This window comes from Lathyrus oleraceus, chromosome 5 (assembly GCF_024323335.1).
Source record: "Lathyrus oleraceus cultivar Zhongwan6 chromosome 5, CAAS_Psat_ZW6_1.0, whole genome shotgun sequence".
NCBI lineage: Eukaryota > Viridiplantae > Streptophyta > Magnoliopsida > Fabales > Fabaceae > Lathyrus > Lathyrus oleraceus.
Genome location: NC_066583.1, coordinates 378,399,299 through 378,417,551, shown reverse-complemented (window position 1 = coordinate 378,417,551; position 18,253 = coordinate 378,399,299). Strand labels below are relative to the sequence as shown.

At 37.6% G+C, this 18,253-nt stretch overlaps 1 pseudogene; it reads left to right on the top strand.

Moving 5' to 3' along the window:
- The first annotated feature begins 12,613 nt into the window (after positions 1–12,613).
- On the top strand, positions 12,614–17,872 carry LOC127080821 (potassium transporter 7-like; annotated as a pseudogene).
- Positions 17,873–18,253: the final 381 nt, after the last annotated feature.

The following is an 18,253-nucleotide window of genomic DNA, read 5'->3' as shown; positions in this document are numbered from 1 at the left end:
ACCTGAGTTAATCGGCGAATCTTTAAGCTTCCCGCTCTTCCTTCTTCAACCTTCTTCCTCTTGCTCTGCCTCTTTGCCCTTTCTCCACTTTCTCAATCGTTCTCTGTTTCACGTGAAAACTTTCTTTTCCAAATGAGACTCTTTTTCCTTATTTCACACTTATATATTTTCCAATTTATATTATTATCCCAATAATAATAATAATTCAATAATTCCAAAATAATAATAATAATAATCCAATTATCTAATTAAATTAATAAATATATTATTAACTTAATTTAAATAATTACCATATTATTATCGGGGTGTTACACAACGGAATTAAAAATTTTCTCCATTTAGTGATCCTTACGAATGGGCATGATCAGTGATAAAATCGTTACCTCTTTTGGCGATCACGAACGTTGAACGATGACAACGTCTCTACTCAGTCCACACGAACGGATTCCTTCAATCTCAGTGCTAGCTGGTACGAATGAAGGCTTTGAGTGAGAGAGAGAGAGGGAAACGAAATTCCAAGTCTTCACTTGATTGTTAGTCTGAGTGACAATGCTTCTACCTAAGGGTTCTATTTATAGAACCACTTGTGTGGGCTTCAAGCTAAAAAGCCCACTTAAGTGTATTTTGGCCCATATCTCATAATATGCAAAAATCACTTAAGTATTTGGTACCTTACCATATTTCGTCTTCCACTTAAGTGCACCGTACCTTACGGTGTTCCTTAGTTACTCTATTTCTCATCAATCCGTCCTTTGTGTGTGACCCTGTAGGTTTTCGCGACGTTGACAATTATATTAAATCACGCATTTAACATAATAAATAGTGAGCGGTATCTAGCAACACATCACTGCTACCCAAGACACAAAAATGTCATGTGATCTGACAAAACCTCTTGTGATAATAATTATGTGTATAATTACCCCTTTGCCCTTATGTCTATATTGAACACAAGGTATAGACCGTGTCATCCTTGTCCAGTTCAATATTGGGCCCATAGACATTTATCCTGTTACGCAGGATGGACAAATTCCATCTAGGTCACTGATGTCCCTCAGCATGTTTCGTGGAGTACCCATCAACTGTCTTTATGGTTATCCAGTTACGGACAATGTTGGATCAGCAATAAAGCACTCGACTTTACATCTAGGATCCATAGTGGTTTCAGGTCGAAGAGTGGTATACACCATTATCACCATGAGAATAACTTATGACACTTTGCATAACTTTCTATATAGTATTCTCATAGCGGGTCAATCCGGTATAAATATTACTCTTAATATTCATACCCATGTTTAAGACTTGATAACTCTTTATCCATGATCCATGAGATGTGATCATCAGTCTACAAACATAATAGTCTTGATGCTTTAATGTTATCCCACTTCACAATAAAGCTCGACTACAGATACTTTAAGAATAATGTCCTTATGTTTAATGTGATCTCATGATTAAGTCATACTTGATACATTAAACGGACAAGCTATTCTAGGGACTTTATTAATCAAATATAATAAAGAAAAAGCTTTAAATAATTCGATACAAGTACCAAAAGTATTGGCCTCTAGGGCTTACCCCGACATGTTTAAGCGAAACACATAACTAGATTGCGATCTAAAGTCATCCTTATCTGTCTGGAAGCTAGCATCAATGTATCCAATTACATCCAACTCTTCCTGAACTCCATATATCAAGAATGAGTCCTTAGTCCTTCTCAAATACTTGAGGATATTCTTAACAGCTACCCAATGAGCATCACCAGGATCAGATTGGTACCTACTCGTTGCACTTAAAGCATACGAGACATCTGGTCGAGTACATAACATGGCATACATGATAGATACTATTGCAGATGCATATGGAATCTTATTCATGCGATCCCTTTCTTCCTTAGTTGAAGGGGATTGTGTTTTTGATAGACACAGACCATGTTCCATAGGTATGAATCCTTTCTTGGAATCATGCATATTAAAGCGTCTCGGCATTTTACCTATGTATGTACTCTGACTTAGGCCAAGCAGTTTTTGTGATCTATCTCTATAGATTTTGATTCCTAATATATAGGCTACTTCACCTAGGTCCTTCATAGAAAAGCATTTCCCCAACCAAGACTTTACTTGTTGCAGGGTAGGGACATCGTTTCCAATGAGTAATATGTCATCTACATATAATACCAGGAAAACGATCATGCTCCCACTAACCTTCTTGTAGACACAAGGCTCATCTTCGTTCTTGATTAATCCATATTGTTTCACTATTTCATCAAAATGAAGATTCCAGCTTCTGGAAGCTTGCTTCAATCCATAGATTGATATTTGTAACTTACATATCTTCTGGGCTTCTTCTGGTATGTCAAATCCTTCAGGTTGTGTCATGTACACATCCTTAAGAAGATTCCCATTAAGGAAAGCAGTTTTGACATCCATCTGCCATATTTCATAATCATGATATGCAGCGATAACAAGTAAAATCCGAACATATTTAAGCATTGCAACTGGTGAAAAGGTTTCATCATAGTCAACCCCATGAATTTGTTTATATCCTTTTGCAACCAGTCTTGCCTTATAGGTATGTACCTTACCATCCATGTCAGTCTTCTTTTTGAAGACCCACTTGCATCCTATAGGGTTAACTCCTACAGGAGGCTCTACCAAGGTCCAAACCTGGTTTCTATACATGGAATCCATTTCAAATTTCATGGCTTCTAGCCACTTCTCAGACTCGGGACCAATTATGGCCTCTTGGTAGGTCACAAGCTCATCTTGATCCATGAGTAATACATCACCTTGATCAGTTATGAGATATCCATATCTCTCAAGTAGTTGACGTATCTTGCTTGACCTACACCGGTCTTGTTCTACTTGAGCAGGTTGTTCTTCTACAACTACTTGTGTTTCCTGCTCTAATTCCTCCATAGGTGTATCGATGTTTTGTGATTCTTGAATTTCTTCAAGCTCTACTTTCCTCCCACTGATTCCTTTGGAAATAAAATCCCTTTCTAGGAAAACTCCAGTTCGAGCGACAAACACTTTGCCCTCAGAAGGATTGTAGAAGTAATACCCTCTTGTTTCTTTAGGATACCCCACAAATAAGCATTTGTCAGATTTGGGCTCAAGCTTAGTTGAAATTTGTCGTTTCACATAAACTTCGCAACCCCAAATCTTCATGTAAGACATATGTGGTTTCTTACCACTCCATATCCCATATGGTGTCTTCTCAACCTTTTTTAGATGGAACACGTTTAAGTGTGTAAGTTGCTGTCAATAATGCATGTCCCCAGAAGGAGTTTGGAAGATCAGCGTGACTCATCATGGATCGGACCATGTCTAACAGGGTTCGACTTCTTCTCTCAGATACACCATTCCATTGGGGTGTTCCAGGAGGAGTAAGTTGGGATAGGATCCCACACTCTTTCAGATGGTCATCAAACTCTAGGCTTAAATACTCACCACCTCGATCTGATCGAAGAGTTTTAATATTCTTACCTAGTTGGTTTTGTACTTCATTCTTGAATTCCTTGAACTTTTCAAAGGACTCTGATTTGTGTTTCATTAAATACACATAACCATATCTACTGAAATCATCAGTGAATGTGATGAAGTACTGAAAACCTCCTCTGACTGGTATGTTTAGTGGTCCACATACATCAGTATGTATGAGGCCCAAAAGATCATTCGCTCTTTCACCTTTTCCTGTGAATGGAGACTTTGTCATCTTTCCAGTTAAACAAGGTCTGCATGTCTCATATGATTCATAATCAAAAGAGTCTAAGAGTCCATCTTTATGGAGTTTGGAAATGTGTTTCTCATTTATGTGGCCTAATCGACAATGCCAAAGGTAAGTTGGATTCAACTCATTAGGTTTCATCCTTTTAGTATTAATGTTATAAATAGGCATTTCGAGATCAAGGACATATAGTCAATTGCTCATTTGTGCAGTAGCATAGAATATATCATTCAAATAAATTGAGCAATAATTGTTCTTTATTATAAATGAAAAACCAAACTTGTCCAAACAAGAAATAGAAATAATATTCCTACTAATTGCAAGTACATAATAACAATTCTCTAACTGAATTATTAAACCACTAGGTAAAGTCAATACATAAGTTCCTACGGCTAAAGCAGCAACCTTTGCTCCATTGCCAACTCGTAGGTCAACTTCACCTTTTGCCAAATCTCTACTTCTTTTTAGCCCCTGCACATTTGTACAAATGTGAGAACCGCATCCAGTATCTAATACCCATGATGCAGAAGTAGATGAATTTATTTCAATAACAAAAATATCTGAAGTTGAAGTCTCTACTCCATTCTTCGTATCTTTCAGGTACTTTGGGCAGTTTCTCTTCCAGTGTCCGGTCTTACCGCAATGGAAGCAGGTGCCTGCCTTTGCTATGCCTCCACTAGGCTTCAAAGCAGCAACAATGGGTCTGGGTTTGGCAATTTCCTTGCCTTTCCCTTTATCACCCTGCTTGGTGGGCCTTTTGTTCTGTCTCTTTCCATTTCCGATCATCAGAATGGACTTCCCTTTTGACTTCAAGTTCTGCTCAGCAGTTCTTAACATGGCTAGCAGTTCAGGAAGAGATTTGTCCATATAATTCATATTGAAATTTAGGACAAATTGACTGAATCTATTTGGCAACGATTGCAAGATCAAATCAGTCGCAAGTTCCTTTCCGAGGGGAAAACCCAACCTTTCAAGCTTTTCCACATACCCAATCATCTTGAGCACATTGGGACCTACAGGGGCTCCCTTAGCTAACTTGCCTTGAAAAAGGGCTTTTGAAACTTCAAACCTTTCATGCCTTGCTTGCTCTTGATAGATCATCTTCAGGTGTTCGATCATATCGAACGCTGCCATGTTCTCATGTTGCTTTTGCAACTCTGAGTTCATGGTAGTTAGCATGAGACAAGCCGTTTCATTGGCATCATCGACACGCTTCTTATAAGCATCTCTTTCTGCCTTAGATGCAGAACTAGGAGATTCCTATTCAGAAACAGGTTTCTCCAAGACATACAACTTTCTATCATGTTTGAGGACAATCCTTAGATTTCGGTGCCAATCCAGAAAATTTGTCCCAGACAATTTTTCCTTGTCAAGGATTGATCGCAAAATGTTGTTAGAGGTGTTTGTTGTCATGGTAATCAACATGAAATTAACGAAAATATAAGTATCAATAACATATTTAATTAGGCCTTTAATTAAACATGCTCCCACTATTTTACTCAAAACAAATGACCCTCATCATTTAATTCGGAAAATCTCGTTGGAAGATTTTCTAGTGGGTCAAGATCCATATTTCACTTTGTTCTAAGTCCGCGTAGGCGGATTACACAAAACTAGGTTATTTAGGTAGGATCTCCTTCCAATTGTATCTAATACAACTCTCAAATATTTTAGTTGGGTGAATAACTCCTTATTCCAATCCATTACATGGATCATGTCCAACTCTTGCTTCTAAACGCATATAATCTTATTATAACTTGTTTAGTTAAGTTTGACCCATTGTTTTAGAAATTGGATATTACAATTATCCTATCGCACCTTACTAATATAGAACATGCACCTCGTGTAGGCGAAACCTACATTATCCGATACTAGTCTTGATGAGTGCTAAAACTTGGAAAGCATAAACTTAATATTTAATTTGAGGGAATTTCCAATTATTCTGATCTCACAGGCTTATTTATCATATAAATCGTCTCTCACATGCATCAACATACATTCACACGCATCAACGTACATAATGAAACAGTTATGGACCCTAGCGCAATGGTTCTCCCAAGCCAATGAGAGAACCTAAGCTAACCTAATAACGATCTAAGCTTCTCCAAGCAAGATCTTCAAGGTTGTCCTCCTTTGATATTGAATTCTTCTCTTTATTCACAACATTACATTACAGAAGAAACTCGTTTTACATACGAGGGAGTGAGATGAGAAAAGAAGTTACATTAAGAGATTAAAAAGAGAAGCACGACACGCAGGTCGTATTTTAAAATCCCAAAACAAAATAAAGGAAAACTATGGCCATAACCGATCACCACAAGACAATAATAATAAACACATTATTATTATTAATTTTAATTCCTTTAATTAATTAAAACCAAATTAAATTTTGGCGACCGATCACACTACGCAGAGTTAGCCGGGGGTCCGCTGCCCGGTCAGCGGGAACAGGGTTTCCGCTGCCCGGTCAGCGGACGGTGGTTCCTTGCGGGGTTGTAGGGGAAGCGCCTCACGCCGAAAATTTTAATGAACAATTCATTATAAAATTGATGTCGTTTTGCATCAACACAACTCTTGCGCTGTCACAAAACAGAAAACCCGAGAATTCTGACTCTGTGAATGTGACGACCGTCACAAAGCATGTTACGACCGTCACAATCAGCTTGTTACGACCGTCACAATCCTATGACGAACGTCATGCGGCCAAAGCTTTGAAACGGTCAACAGACGTTGTGAATGTGATGACCGTCACAAAGCATGTTACGACCGTCACAGTCAGCTTGTTACGACCGTCACAGGCCAATGACGAACGTCACGCAGCCAAAATCAGCGCTTTTGAAAGAGTCAATAGACGTAATCTAACAAGCCCTCAATTCACAACTCTTTGACGACACAACCCTTGTGCCGTCACTAACGCTAATGCACCAATTTCGGATCGCCAAACACACCTCGATTGTTGATTCAGTATGATTGATCAACAGGTCATTGCTTCACCATACTAATGTCGGATTCCAAAGCAAATGACCATTGATCGCTCAAAGGAAAACAACCATTAAGTGTTTGAATGAACGAAACAGAGACATTATATCATATATACCGTATTTTGCATTAGGATTACTTATATTATATATATAACTTGATCGATCTCAATTGCGTAACCTATGGACGATCGATGTATCGCTGCTTCACCAGACTAATGTCGGTTCCGAAGCATAGTCAACATCAATCATCCAAACCGTACACACATGATGCCAAATTTAATTACTCGTTTATTATTTGATTCATTCTGTCTTTTAATCATATTAATACAGAAAATAAACAGCTATCAGATGCAAGGTTTCGTAACCAGGCTCTGATACCACTGAAGGATAACGGCGATCCAAAATGCAGCAGAATTTAAAATTTCTCCTTTAGTGATCCTTACGAATGGGCATGATCAGTGATAGAATAGTTACCTCTTATGACGATTGAAACCTTTGATGCAGATCTACGGAGCAATCACGAACGTTGAACAATGACAACGCCTCTACTCAGTCCACACGAACGGATTCCTTCAATCTCAGTGCAAGTTGCTACGAATGAAGGCTTTGAGTGTGTGTGTGTGTGTGTATGTGTGTGTGTGTGTGTGTGTGTGTGTGTGAGAGAGAGAGAGAGAGAGAGAAAAAACGAAAATGCAACCGCAATTAATGCTTCTGCACAAGGGTTCTATTTATAGAACCACTTGTGTGGGCTTCAAGCTAAAAAGGCCACTTAAGTGTATTTGTCCCATATCTTATAATATGCCAAAATCACTTAAGCGTGTGGCACCTTACCATATTTCGTATTCTACTTAAGTACACTGTACCTTACGATGTTCTACAATTCACTTAAGTGCACTGTACCTTACAGTGTTCCTGAGTTACTCTATCTCTCATCAATCCGTCCTTTGTGTGTGACCCTGTAGGTTTTCGCGGCATTGACAATTATATTAAATCATGTATTTAACATAATAAACAATGAGAGGTATCTAGCAACACATCACTGCTACCTAAGACACGAAAATGTCATGTGATCTGACAAATCCTTTTGTGATAATATTTATGTGCACAATTACCCTTTTGCCCTTATGTCTATATTGAACACAAGGCATAGATCGTGTCATCCTTGTCCAGTTCAATATTGGGCCCATAGACATTTATCTTGTTACGCAGGTTACGGACAATGTTTGATCAGCAATAAAGCACCCGACTCTACATCTAGGGTCCATAGCGGTTTCAGGTCGAAGGGTGGTATACACCATTATCACCATGAGAATAACTTATGACACTTTGCATAACATTCTATATAATATTCTCATAGCGGGTCAATCCAGTATAAATATTACTCTTAATATTCATACCTACGTTTAAGACTTGATAACTCCTTATCCATGATCCATGAGATGTGATCATCAGTCTATATACATAATAGTCTTAATGCTTTAATGTTATCCCACTTCACAATAAAGCTCGACTACAGATACTTTAAGAATAATGTCCTTATGTTTAATGTGATCTCATGATTAAGTCATACTTGATACATTAAACGGACTAGCTATTCTAGGGACTTTATTAAACAAACATAATAAAGAAAAACATTTTATTATTAATAAATAATTCGATACAAGTACCAAAAGTATTGGCCTCCAGGGCTTACACCAACATGAAGGCCAGTTAGCAAGTTTTTGTTTCCAGTCATGTGTCTGGAGCACCTACTGTCAAAATACCAGTCTTCTTTGGCTGAAACTCTGAAGAAAGTGTGAGCTATCAGGTTTGTAACACCAGTTCTAGGAACCCATTGTTTTCTGTTGACAGGTATGTGATGTTTGGGTCTAGGTTGATGATGAAAAGGACTAGGATAACCATACAACTTACAGCAGAATGGTTTTATGTGGCCAAATTTTCCACAGTAATGACATCTCCATCTTTGATGTTTCCCTTTCTGTTGTCTTCCTTTATGATGTTGTGACATCTTTGGTTTACTACCAGTGTGACTGCACTCAGGTTTGGATTTTGGTTTGCTACCAGTGTGACTGCACTCAGGTTTGGATTCATTGAACCCAATGCCAGACTTATCTCCTGCCATTTGTCCAGTCTGGAGAATTTTGTCTAAGGTGTCAGTTCCATTGTTTAGCATTCTGACATACTTTGTCATCTCATCCAGTTTGGAATTTAAGAACATTGCTTCAGTCTTTAACTTAGAGATGGTTTTCAAGTGTTCTACCTTCTCATTCTCCAGTTCTGTTATCACTTTCTTCTGACTTTCAACTTGTTGACACACTTCTTCACTTCTGTGACACAACTTTCTGTAGGTAGTGGCTAACTCATCAAAGGTTACTTCATTATCACTTAAGTCTTCATCAGAACCCCATCTTCCAGTCAAGGCAGTCACAAGATTTGCAGACTCTTCTGTTTCACTTTCATCAGACCAAGTAGCAACAAGACTCTTCTTCTGTTTCTTGAGGTAGGTTCCACATTCAGCTCTAATGTGTCCATACCCATCACATTCATGGCACTGGACTCCTTTTCCTTCTTTGGACTTTTCATCAGATATTGTTCTTCTTCCAGCATTATTGGACTTACTGATGTCAGATGAGATGTTCTTGACATTAGACTTAGACCTTACATCCATCTTTTTCAAAAGTCTGTTGATCTGTCTTCCCAGTAATGCGACATCATTTGCCAGATCTTCATCAGTATCTTGACCACTTTCTTCCTCTTTCTCTTCGGTGTTTGACATGAAGACTATGCTTTTGACTTTCTTTTCAGATCCATCACACATTCCCATCTCAAATGTTTGGAGGGATCCAATTAGCTCATCAACTCTCATATTGGAAATGTCTTGAGACTCTTCTATGGCTGTCACTTTCATGGCAAATCTCTTAGGAAGTGACCTGAGTATTTTCCTCACTAGTTTTTCATCTGGCATCTTCTCACCCAGGGCTCCTGAGGCATTAGCAATTTCAAGGATATTCATATGAAATTCATGAATATTTTCATCTTCCTTCATCCTTACATTTTCAAACTTGGTAGTGAGCAGCTGCAGTCTAGACATCTTCACTCTAGAGGTGCCTTCATGAGTGGTTTTGAGAATGTTCCAAGCATCTTTAGCCACCTCACAGTTTTTTACCAATCTGAAGATGTTCTTATCTACTCCATTGAATATAACATTCAATGCTTTAGAGTTCCCAAGGGCTAGATCATCTTCCTCCTTGGTCCATTGTTCCTCAGCCTTCTAAAACAACCTTCCAAGCCTTATTATCCAAAGATTTTAGGAAGGCTACCATTCGAGGTTTCCAGTAGTCATAGTTGGATCCATCCAGAATAGGTGGTCTGTGAACAAATCCTCCGTCTCTATCCATAGTACCAGAAAGTAACGTCCTTAGATCTCACCCAGAACCAGAGCAGGATGCCTGCTTTGATACCAATTGAAATTCTGGTATCAGATATGAGATGTCGAAGGTAATGTCACGACACTAATATCTGAACAATACAAATAAGATAAAAGATAAAGAACAGTAATGCAAGAGACACAAGCAATGGTTAACCCAGTTCGGTGCAAACTCACCTACGTCTGGGGGCTACCAAGCCAGGAAGGAAATCCACTAAACATAATCAGTTCAAAGACTCTCAGAAAACAACTTCAAGTTACAGTCTTTTCACCTAATCACTACCCGCGTGACTTCTACCTAAGAACTCTTAGATATGAGATCCTACTCACTCCCCCTCAATCACAGCAGTGATATAAAACAAGAATTACAATGAAAAGAAGACACTCTTCAAAGACACATACTTGATCTTGCTTAAAAGCTTCAATCAAGTAAACACCCACTCATGCTTCAAAGCTTAGAGTGGACAAATTACAACTCAAAAATTAGTCCAATTCAATCATTTATGGATGAATGAATGACTTACAATTCACACGACCACACAAGACTCAAACCCTTATTCTCTCTCAATATTTGTTAGTTATTTCTTGTGTCTAAAACCAGGTTTTCCATGTCCTTTATATAGAAGCATTTGGCTGGGCTTGGACATCATAAAACCCTAAAACTATTTTCCATTCATATCTTCTCATGACAGCTGATTATATCTCGTTGGAAAATAAGTCAATCTAGTTGTAATTACTGATTGAGAGCGCGTTCAATCATCTCATCAATCATACATAGATTAGCATAAAAAACGCAATCACACAATACATAACATTCAGACTGAATGTTTTGTATACAGATGTTATGACATCGGGTCTGACATCTCAGTAAAATCCTGCATATTCTCATTTTAAACATCCTGCAGGTACAAGTTATCTTATGTCAAGACAACACTTGTGACAACTTGTGAACACTCTAGGTTTTACCAAAATTGTTGCCAACACATAGAACCAACAGGTTCAAGCAATGTCCTTATGAGCATGCCATTTATGTAAAGAAGAATGGAGGTAACTGAAGGAGAATTGCGGTCCAAAACGCAGCGGAAATTAAAATTTTCTCCTTTAGAGATCCTTACGAATGGTCATGATCAGTGATAGAATATTTACCTCTTGTGACGATTAAAACCTTTGGTGCAGATCTCTTGTGACGATCAAAACCTTTGGTGCAAATCCACGGAGCGGTCACGAACGTTGAACGATGACAACGTCTCTACTCAGTCCACATGAACAGATTCCTTCAATCTCAGTGCTAGCTGGTACGAATGAAGGCTTTTGAGTGAGTGAGTGAGTGAGAGAGAGAGAGAGAGAGAGAGAGAGAGAGAGAGAGAGAGAGAAAACGAAAATAATGCAACCGAAATGAATGCTTCTGCACAAGGGTTCTATTTATAGAACCACTTGTGTGGGCTTCAATCTAAAAGCCCACTTAAGTGTATTTTGGTCCATATCTTATAATATGCCCAAAATCACTTAAGCACATGGTACCTTACCATATTTCGTATTCTACTTAAGTACACCGTACATTACGATGTTCTACAATTCACTTAAGTGCACCGTACCTTACGGTGTTCCTTAGTTACTCTATCTCTCATCAATCCGTCCTTTGTGTGTGACCCTAATGGTTTTCGCGACGTTGGCAATTATATTAAATCACGCATTTAACATAATAAACAGTGAGAGGTATCTAGCAACACATCACTGCTACCCAAGACACGAAAATGTCATGTGATCTGACAAATCCTTCTGCGATAATACTTATGTGCATAATTACCCTTTTGCCCTTATGTCTATATTGAACACAAGGCATAAACCGTGTCATCCTTGTCCAGTTCAATATTGGGCCCATAGACATTTATCCTGTTATGCAGGATGGGCAAATTCCATCTAGGTCACTCATGTCCCTCAGCATGCTTTGTGGAGTACCCATCAACTGTCTTTATGGTTATCTAGTTATGGACAACGTTTGATCAGCAATAAAGCACTCGACTCTACATCCAGGGTCCATAGTGGTTTCAGGTCGAAGAGTGGTATACACCATTATCACCATGAGAATAACTTATGACACTTCGCATAACATTCTAAATAGTATTCTCATAGCGGGTCAATCCGGTATAAATATTACTCTTAATATTCATACCTATGTTTAAGACTTGATAACTCCTTATCCATGATCCATGAGATGTGATCATCAGTCTATATACATAATAGTCTTAATGCTTTAATGTTATCCCACTTCACAATAAAGCTCGACTACAGATACTTTAAGAATAGTGTCCTTATGTTTAATGTGATCTCATGATTAAGTCATACTTGATACATTAAACGGACTAGCTATTCTACAAACTTTATTAAACAAACATAATAAAGAAAAAGCCTTTTATTATTAATAAATAATTCGATACAAGTACCAAAAGTATTGGCCTTTAGGACTTACACCAACAGTAACATGTTATTTGTTGCTCTCTATGTCGATGATCTTATCTTTTTGGGTAGTAATGATCAGATGATAGAAGAATTCAAAGGCACAATGACACGGGAATTTGAGATGACAGATTTGGGCTTGATGAGATTTTTTCTCGGTCTAGAGGTTAGACAAGTAAAAGCAGGAATTTTTATATCACAGGAGACATATGCAAAGGAAATCTTGAAAAAATACAAAATGAAAGTTTGTAGCCCGGTCTCGACACCAATGGAACCAGGTGCAAAGTTGTCGAAATTTGATGGAGGAGAACGTGTCGAAGTGAGTAGATACATGAGTCTAGTAGGAAGTCTTCGCTATCTCACATGTATAAGGCCGGACATTTTATTAAGTGTCGGCATTGTAAGTCGATTCATGGGGGAGCCAATATATTCACATTGGAAGGCATTGAAGTGAATCCTAAGGTACATCCAAGGAAGGGTGTCATTTGGAATGTTCTACTCAAGAACATAAGATTACAAATTGATTGGTTACTCGGACAACAATTGGTGCAGAGATATAGACGATCGAGAAGCACCTCAACATATGTGTTCTTTATGGGAAATACTGTGTTTGCATGGCTTTCTAAGAAGCAACCGATAGTAACGCTTTCTATATGTGAAGCTGAATATGTGGCAGCATCTTTGTGTGTTTGTCATTTAAGTTAATTGGTATGGCGGATGGTATAAACATTTAAGTTTACATGGGAGTTTTGTTGAATAAACTTTAAATGCTATTTTAAGTGGATTTTAATTTAGAAGTTAATGGAAAGATGAAGAGTTATTGTAGTGGAAAGGCCAAAAATTTTGTAACTCTTCATCTTTCCACTACAATAAGTCAATTAAGTGATAACGGTTTTTTCCATTGACTGATGCTGTTTTCACAGGACCAAATAAGTCAATGTGGAGGAGTTCCAGAGGCTTAGAGGTAGAAACAAAATTTTTCTTTTTGAAAATTTTCCTTTCTGACATACTTCACACAGAGCATCTGAAGAGAACTTCATCTTAGGTAGGCCTCTGACTAACTCGAGTTTATTTAGCTGAGATAGTTTCCTCATGCTAATGTGGCCCAAGCGTCTATGCCATACCCATTGCTCTTCGTGAACAGACATCAGACATTTCACATTTTGTTCTTTTAAATCAGAAAGATTAATTTTATAAATATTGTTTTTCCTCTTGCCTGTGAATAGGACGGAACCATTGTTTTGATTTATGACTTTACATGTTTTTTGATTAAAGATCACATCATAACCGTTATCACTTAATTGACTTATTGATAACAAATTATGCATTAATCCTTCTACGTAAAGGACATCAGATATAGAGGGAAGAGTACCATTACCAATAGTTCCGGAGCCTCTGATCCTTCCTTTCTGATCTCCTCCGAAGCCTACGAATCCAGCGTCTTTAAGTTCCAGGCTTTGGAACATAGACTTTCTTCTCGTCATGTGTCGCAAGCATCCAGAGTCCAGGTACCATGACTGGTGTTTGAACTTTGCTGCATAAGATATCTGCAACATAAACCATCTTATCTTTTGGTACCCAGAGTCTCTTGGGTCCTTTCTGATTAGTTTTCCCAGAGTTTCTTATCACTTTGGGTTTTCTAGCATTTTCAAATTTTTGCTCTTGTGTGTGTGTATAGTGATATGAAAATGGAGATTTAAGTTGGTCACTAGTAGAAGTTTTATCTTCCTTAGGATCATACCCAATTCCTTTTCTATTGTTCTAACTGACTCCATAAATCATGGATGCCATTACACTCCAATCCCATTTTTCAGAAACTTTTGAAAGGCTTTTTCGTATTTATAAATTATCGTGTTTGAAGTTTGTGGAGCTTGAGATAACGCTTCTTCTAGTTTCAAACAATTTTTCTTTGCTGCATCTTTTAGTGATGTTAAAACTTTGTTTTCATCTTTTAGTTCTAGAATTGTCATCTCAAGTTTGCCACATTCTTCAAATTTTTCTTCAAGACAGCCTTTTATTGCTTTGAACTTTTGTTTTAGTTTTTGATATGAGCTAAGAGTTTTAGACAAGCATGATTCTAGATCAGATCGAGAGAGTTCAGAAAATACCTCTTCTGATTCAGATTCTTCATCTGAACTGTTCCTGGATGTGGTAGCCATGAACGCCACATTGGCCTATTCATCAGAGTCAGATTCACTATCATCCCAGGTAGCCATTAATCCCTTCTTGGTTCTGAGGGGATTTTTCTTGAAGCTTTCTTTTCTGGAGTTGTCTTTCTTTAGCTTGGGGCATTCATTCCTGTAGTGACCTGTTTCTTTACATTCATAACAAGTAACATCTTTGTTAGTTTTACCTTTTGAGGTTGATTCTGATCGATCCTCTCTAGGTCTTGGTCTTCTGAAGTTGTTGTTCCTCTTTTTCCAGAGTTGTTTAACTCTTCTGGTCAGGAGGGACAATTCTTCTTCATCATCAGAGTCTTCCTGTTCAGAGTCATTCGCATCTTCTGTTTCGGCCTGAAAGGCTTTGTTTCTGTCAGATTTTTGCCTTTCAGATCTGGACTTTAATGCTACAGACTTGTTCTTCTTCTGAGGCTCATCTTCTTCTAGTTCTATCTCATGGCTTCTGAGTGAGCTGACAAGTTCTTCCAGACTGATGTTGTTCAGATCCTTTGAAAGCTTTAAGGCAGTGACCATGGGTCTCCACTTCTTTGGCAAGCTTCTAACTATCTTTTTGACGTGGTTTGCAGTTGTGTATCCTTTGTCTAAAACTTTGAGACCTGCAATAAGAGTTTGGAATCTAGAGAACATTACCTTTATGGCTTCGTCGTCCTCCATTTTGAAGGCTTCATATTTCTGGATTAAAGCCAGAGCCTTTGTTTCTTTGACCTAAGAGTTTCCTTCATGAGTCATCCTCAGAAAGTCGAGTATATCTTTAGCTGTCTCCCTGTTGGTGATTTTTTCATACTCGTTGTAAGATATGGCATTAAGAAGTATCGTTCTGGCTTTGTGATGATTCTTGAATTCTCGCTTCTGATCGTCTGACATTTTACTTCTGGGGATTTCAACTCCAGCTTCTATTACAGGAGGTTTGTATTCATCTATGACAATGTCCCAGAGGTCAGTGTCATAGCCTAGAAAGAAGCTTTCAATTCTATCTTTCCAGTAATCGAATTTCTCTCCATCAAAGACAGGAGGCTTAGCATTGTAACTGTCTCTTTCATTTGTGTGGGCCATGGTTTTTCTCGTTCTGGATCTCTCTACACTGTTAAGTGTTTGATTAGAAAATCAATAACAGAGCCGAAGCTCTGATACCAATTGAAGGTGAGAACAACAAGAAAGGGGGGTTTGAATTGTTTTGGAAAATAAGCGCTTTTTCAGAATAAGACCACACAGGATTTTATACTGGTTCGCTTATAACACAAAGCTACTCCAGTCCACCCGGCCAAGGTGATTTCGCCTTCAAAAAGGACTTAATCCACTAATCTTGAAAGATTGTTTACAACCAACGTCTAAGAGAAAGATCTATTAGTCCTCTCAAGTATACAGACTGCTAAGAGTCACTTGAGGAATACAAAACAATTTAGGTAAAAACAGAGTTTGTAATCTAGAGTGCTTCTAGGATAAAGCAAGTATTACAACAGTTTGAGCAAATAAGAAGTTTCACGTTATGAGCAAAAGCTCGTGAAAGATTGAGAGAGAGAGAGAGTATTATTGTGCGTTCAGGTGTATCTCTCAATGAGGTTCGTCGTCCTTTATATAGAGGTGGAACGACCGTTGTAGTGATGGCAGATATTTTGTCTTGATGAGAGTTTAATGCCATAACTTCTGTTGTTTCTTGCCAGAACAGGTTTGTCTCCCTGAATAACTTCTTTCCAAATATAGTTTCTTTCCATTTGAAGTTGTAGTTGTCGTTACTCTTTCTGGATATGTAAATTCTTTGTCAGAGTCAGCGTTGCTCTGTTAGTCTGAGATCTTTGAGACGTAACTTCAGAGCTTCTGATAGTCCTGTTCATTTAGATTCTCAGTGTTGTCTTCAGATGACGTTGAGAGCTTCTGGTATTCTGATATGTCGTTGCTCAGAGTCAGAACTTCTAGAGTACGCTTCTTCTTCAGATGCTTCTGATATTCTGGTAACTTGTATCTGATTTGATTCTGTATCTGATGAAGCGATCAGATTCCTTTCTTCTTGTTTAGAGTCCTGCACACTTAGAAACTTTCCGTTAGAGTGCCATTTTTTGTTTCGTCCTTTGTTATCATCAAAATCCTGGAATCTGTTGTAGAACTATTTTTGTTCTTACACATGAGTTGATCCTTTTGATGTTAAAGCTCTTGAGGTTCCTGGTGCTCATACACATTACTATGAGGATATGACCGCAAGAAAGTAAATTGTGTTGGCTTTTCAAACTCTTGGTGTTGTCTTTGGTGAGGTTGGAACAAGTCCATTATATACCTTCGGTGTCATGTTTAGAAAGTCTCCTATCAAAAACAATGAAGATATTCTTGGGGAATTATCACTTGTCTTGTACACATTAATCTTGATTCCTTTGCTCAAGCATGTTTTTGTTGCTCTTTGGGCAAATGACGACGGCGAAGGAGGTACATTTGCATTGTATTCCTTGATTTGTCGTAATGCTAAGGTGAATCTTCTTCCCAATCAGTTGCCATCAAATGCCCGTATATCAGGCTTTAGGCTAAAGGTGTCGTCCCCTGAGCTTGAGAGGTCTTTAAAAATTAAGGAAAGGCTAGAGTCTTCTTCGAATCTAAAGAAGATTCTACTTTTATTAGTTCTTGCTGGTACTTCTATGGTCATAGCTAATGGGGTTGTTACACCAACAATGTCAGTATTATCATCTGTTAAGGGCTTGAAAATTGGCGTAGATGCCATTAAGCAAGATCAAGTGGTGATGATTTCTGTTGCTTGCCTTGTCGTTTTGTTTAGTGTACAGAAGTATGGAACAAGTAAAGTTGGGCTTGCTGTAGGACCTGCATTGTTTTTATGGTTTTGTTCTCTTGCAGGCATTGGTGTATACAATCTTGTCAAATATGACAGCAGTGTCTTAAGGGCTTTTAATCCCATTCACATCTATTATGTTTTTGCAAGGAATTCAACTAAAGCATGGTATTCTCTCGGGGGGCTATCTTCTGTGTGCAATTGGCTCTAAAGCCATGTTTGCAGATCTTTGCTACTTTTCTGTTCGAGTAGGGGGGATAAAATGGATGGATTGGATAGTTAATGGATGGATCAAAACAATATATTAGTCTATTAACAATCCACTAAAAGTTTTTTAAAAATATCCAATCCAATCCGTCCATTAAGAATAAAATACATTCAATCCATCCATTATCATATTTTTAGTGGATGGATATCCATCCATCTATTTTTTTTTGAAAAATATCACTTATTTTTTTGAAAAATTTATTTTTTTCAAAAAGTTATTTATTTAGTTTTAATAAAATAATATCAAATTTTTTTCGAGAAAAATATATTTTTTTCAAAAAAAAATATATTTTTGTATTTTCGAAAAAAATAATTTAAAAATCGTTTTTTTTTTTGAAAAGAATAATTTTTTTATATTCGTAAAAAAATAAATTTTTCGAAAATAAAATCAAATTTTGGTATTTTTCAAAAAAATGATTTTTAAATTTTTGAAAAAAAATCGATTTTT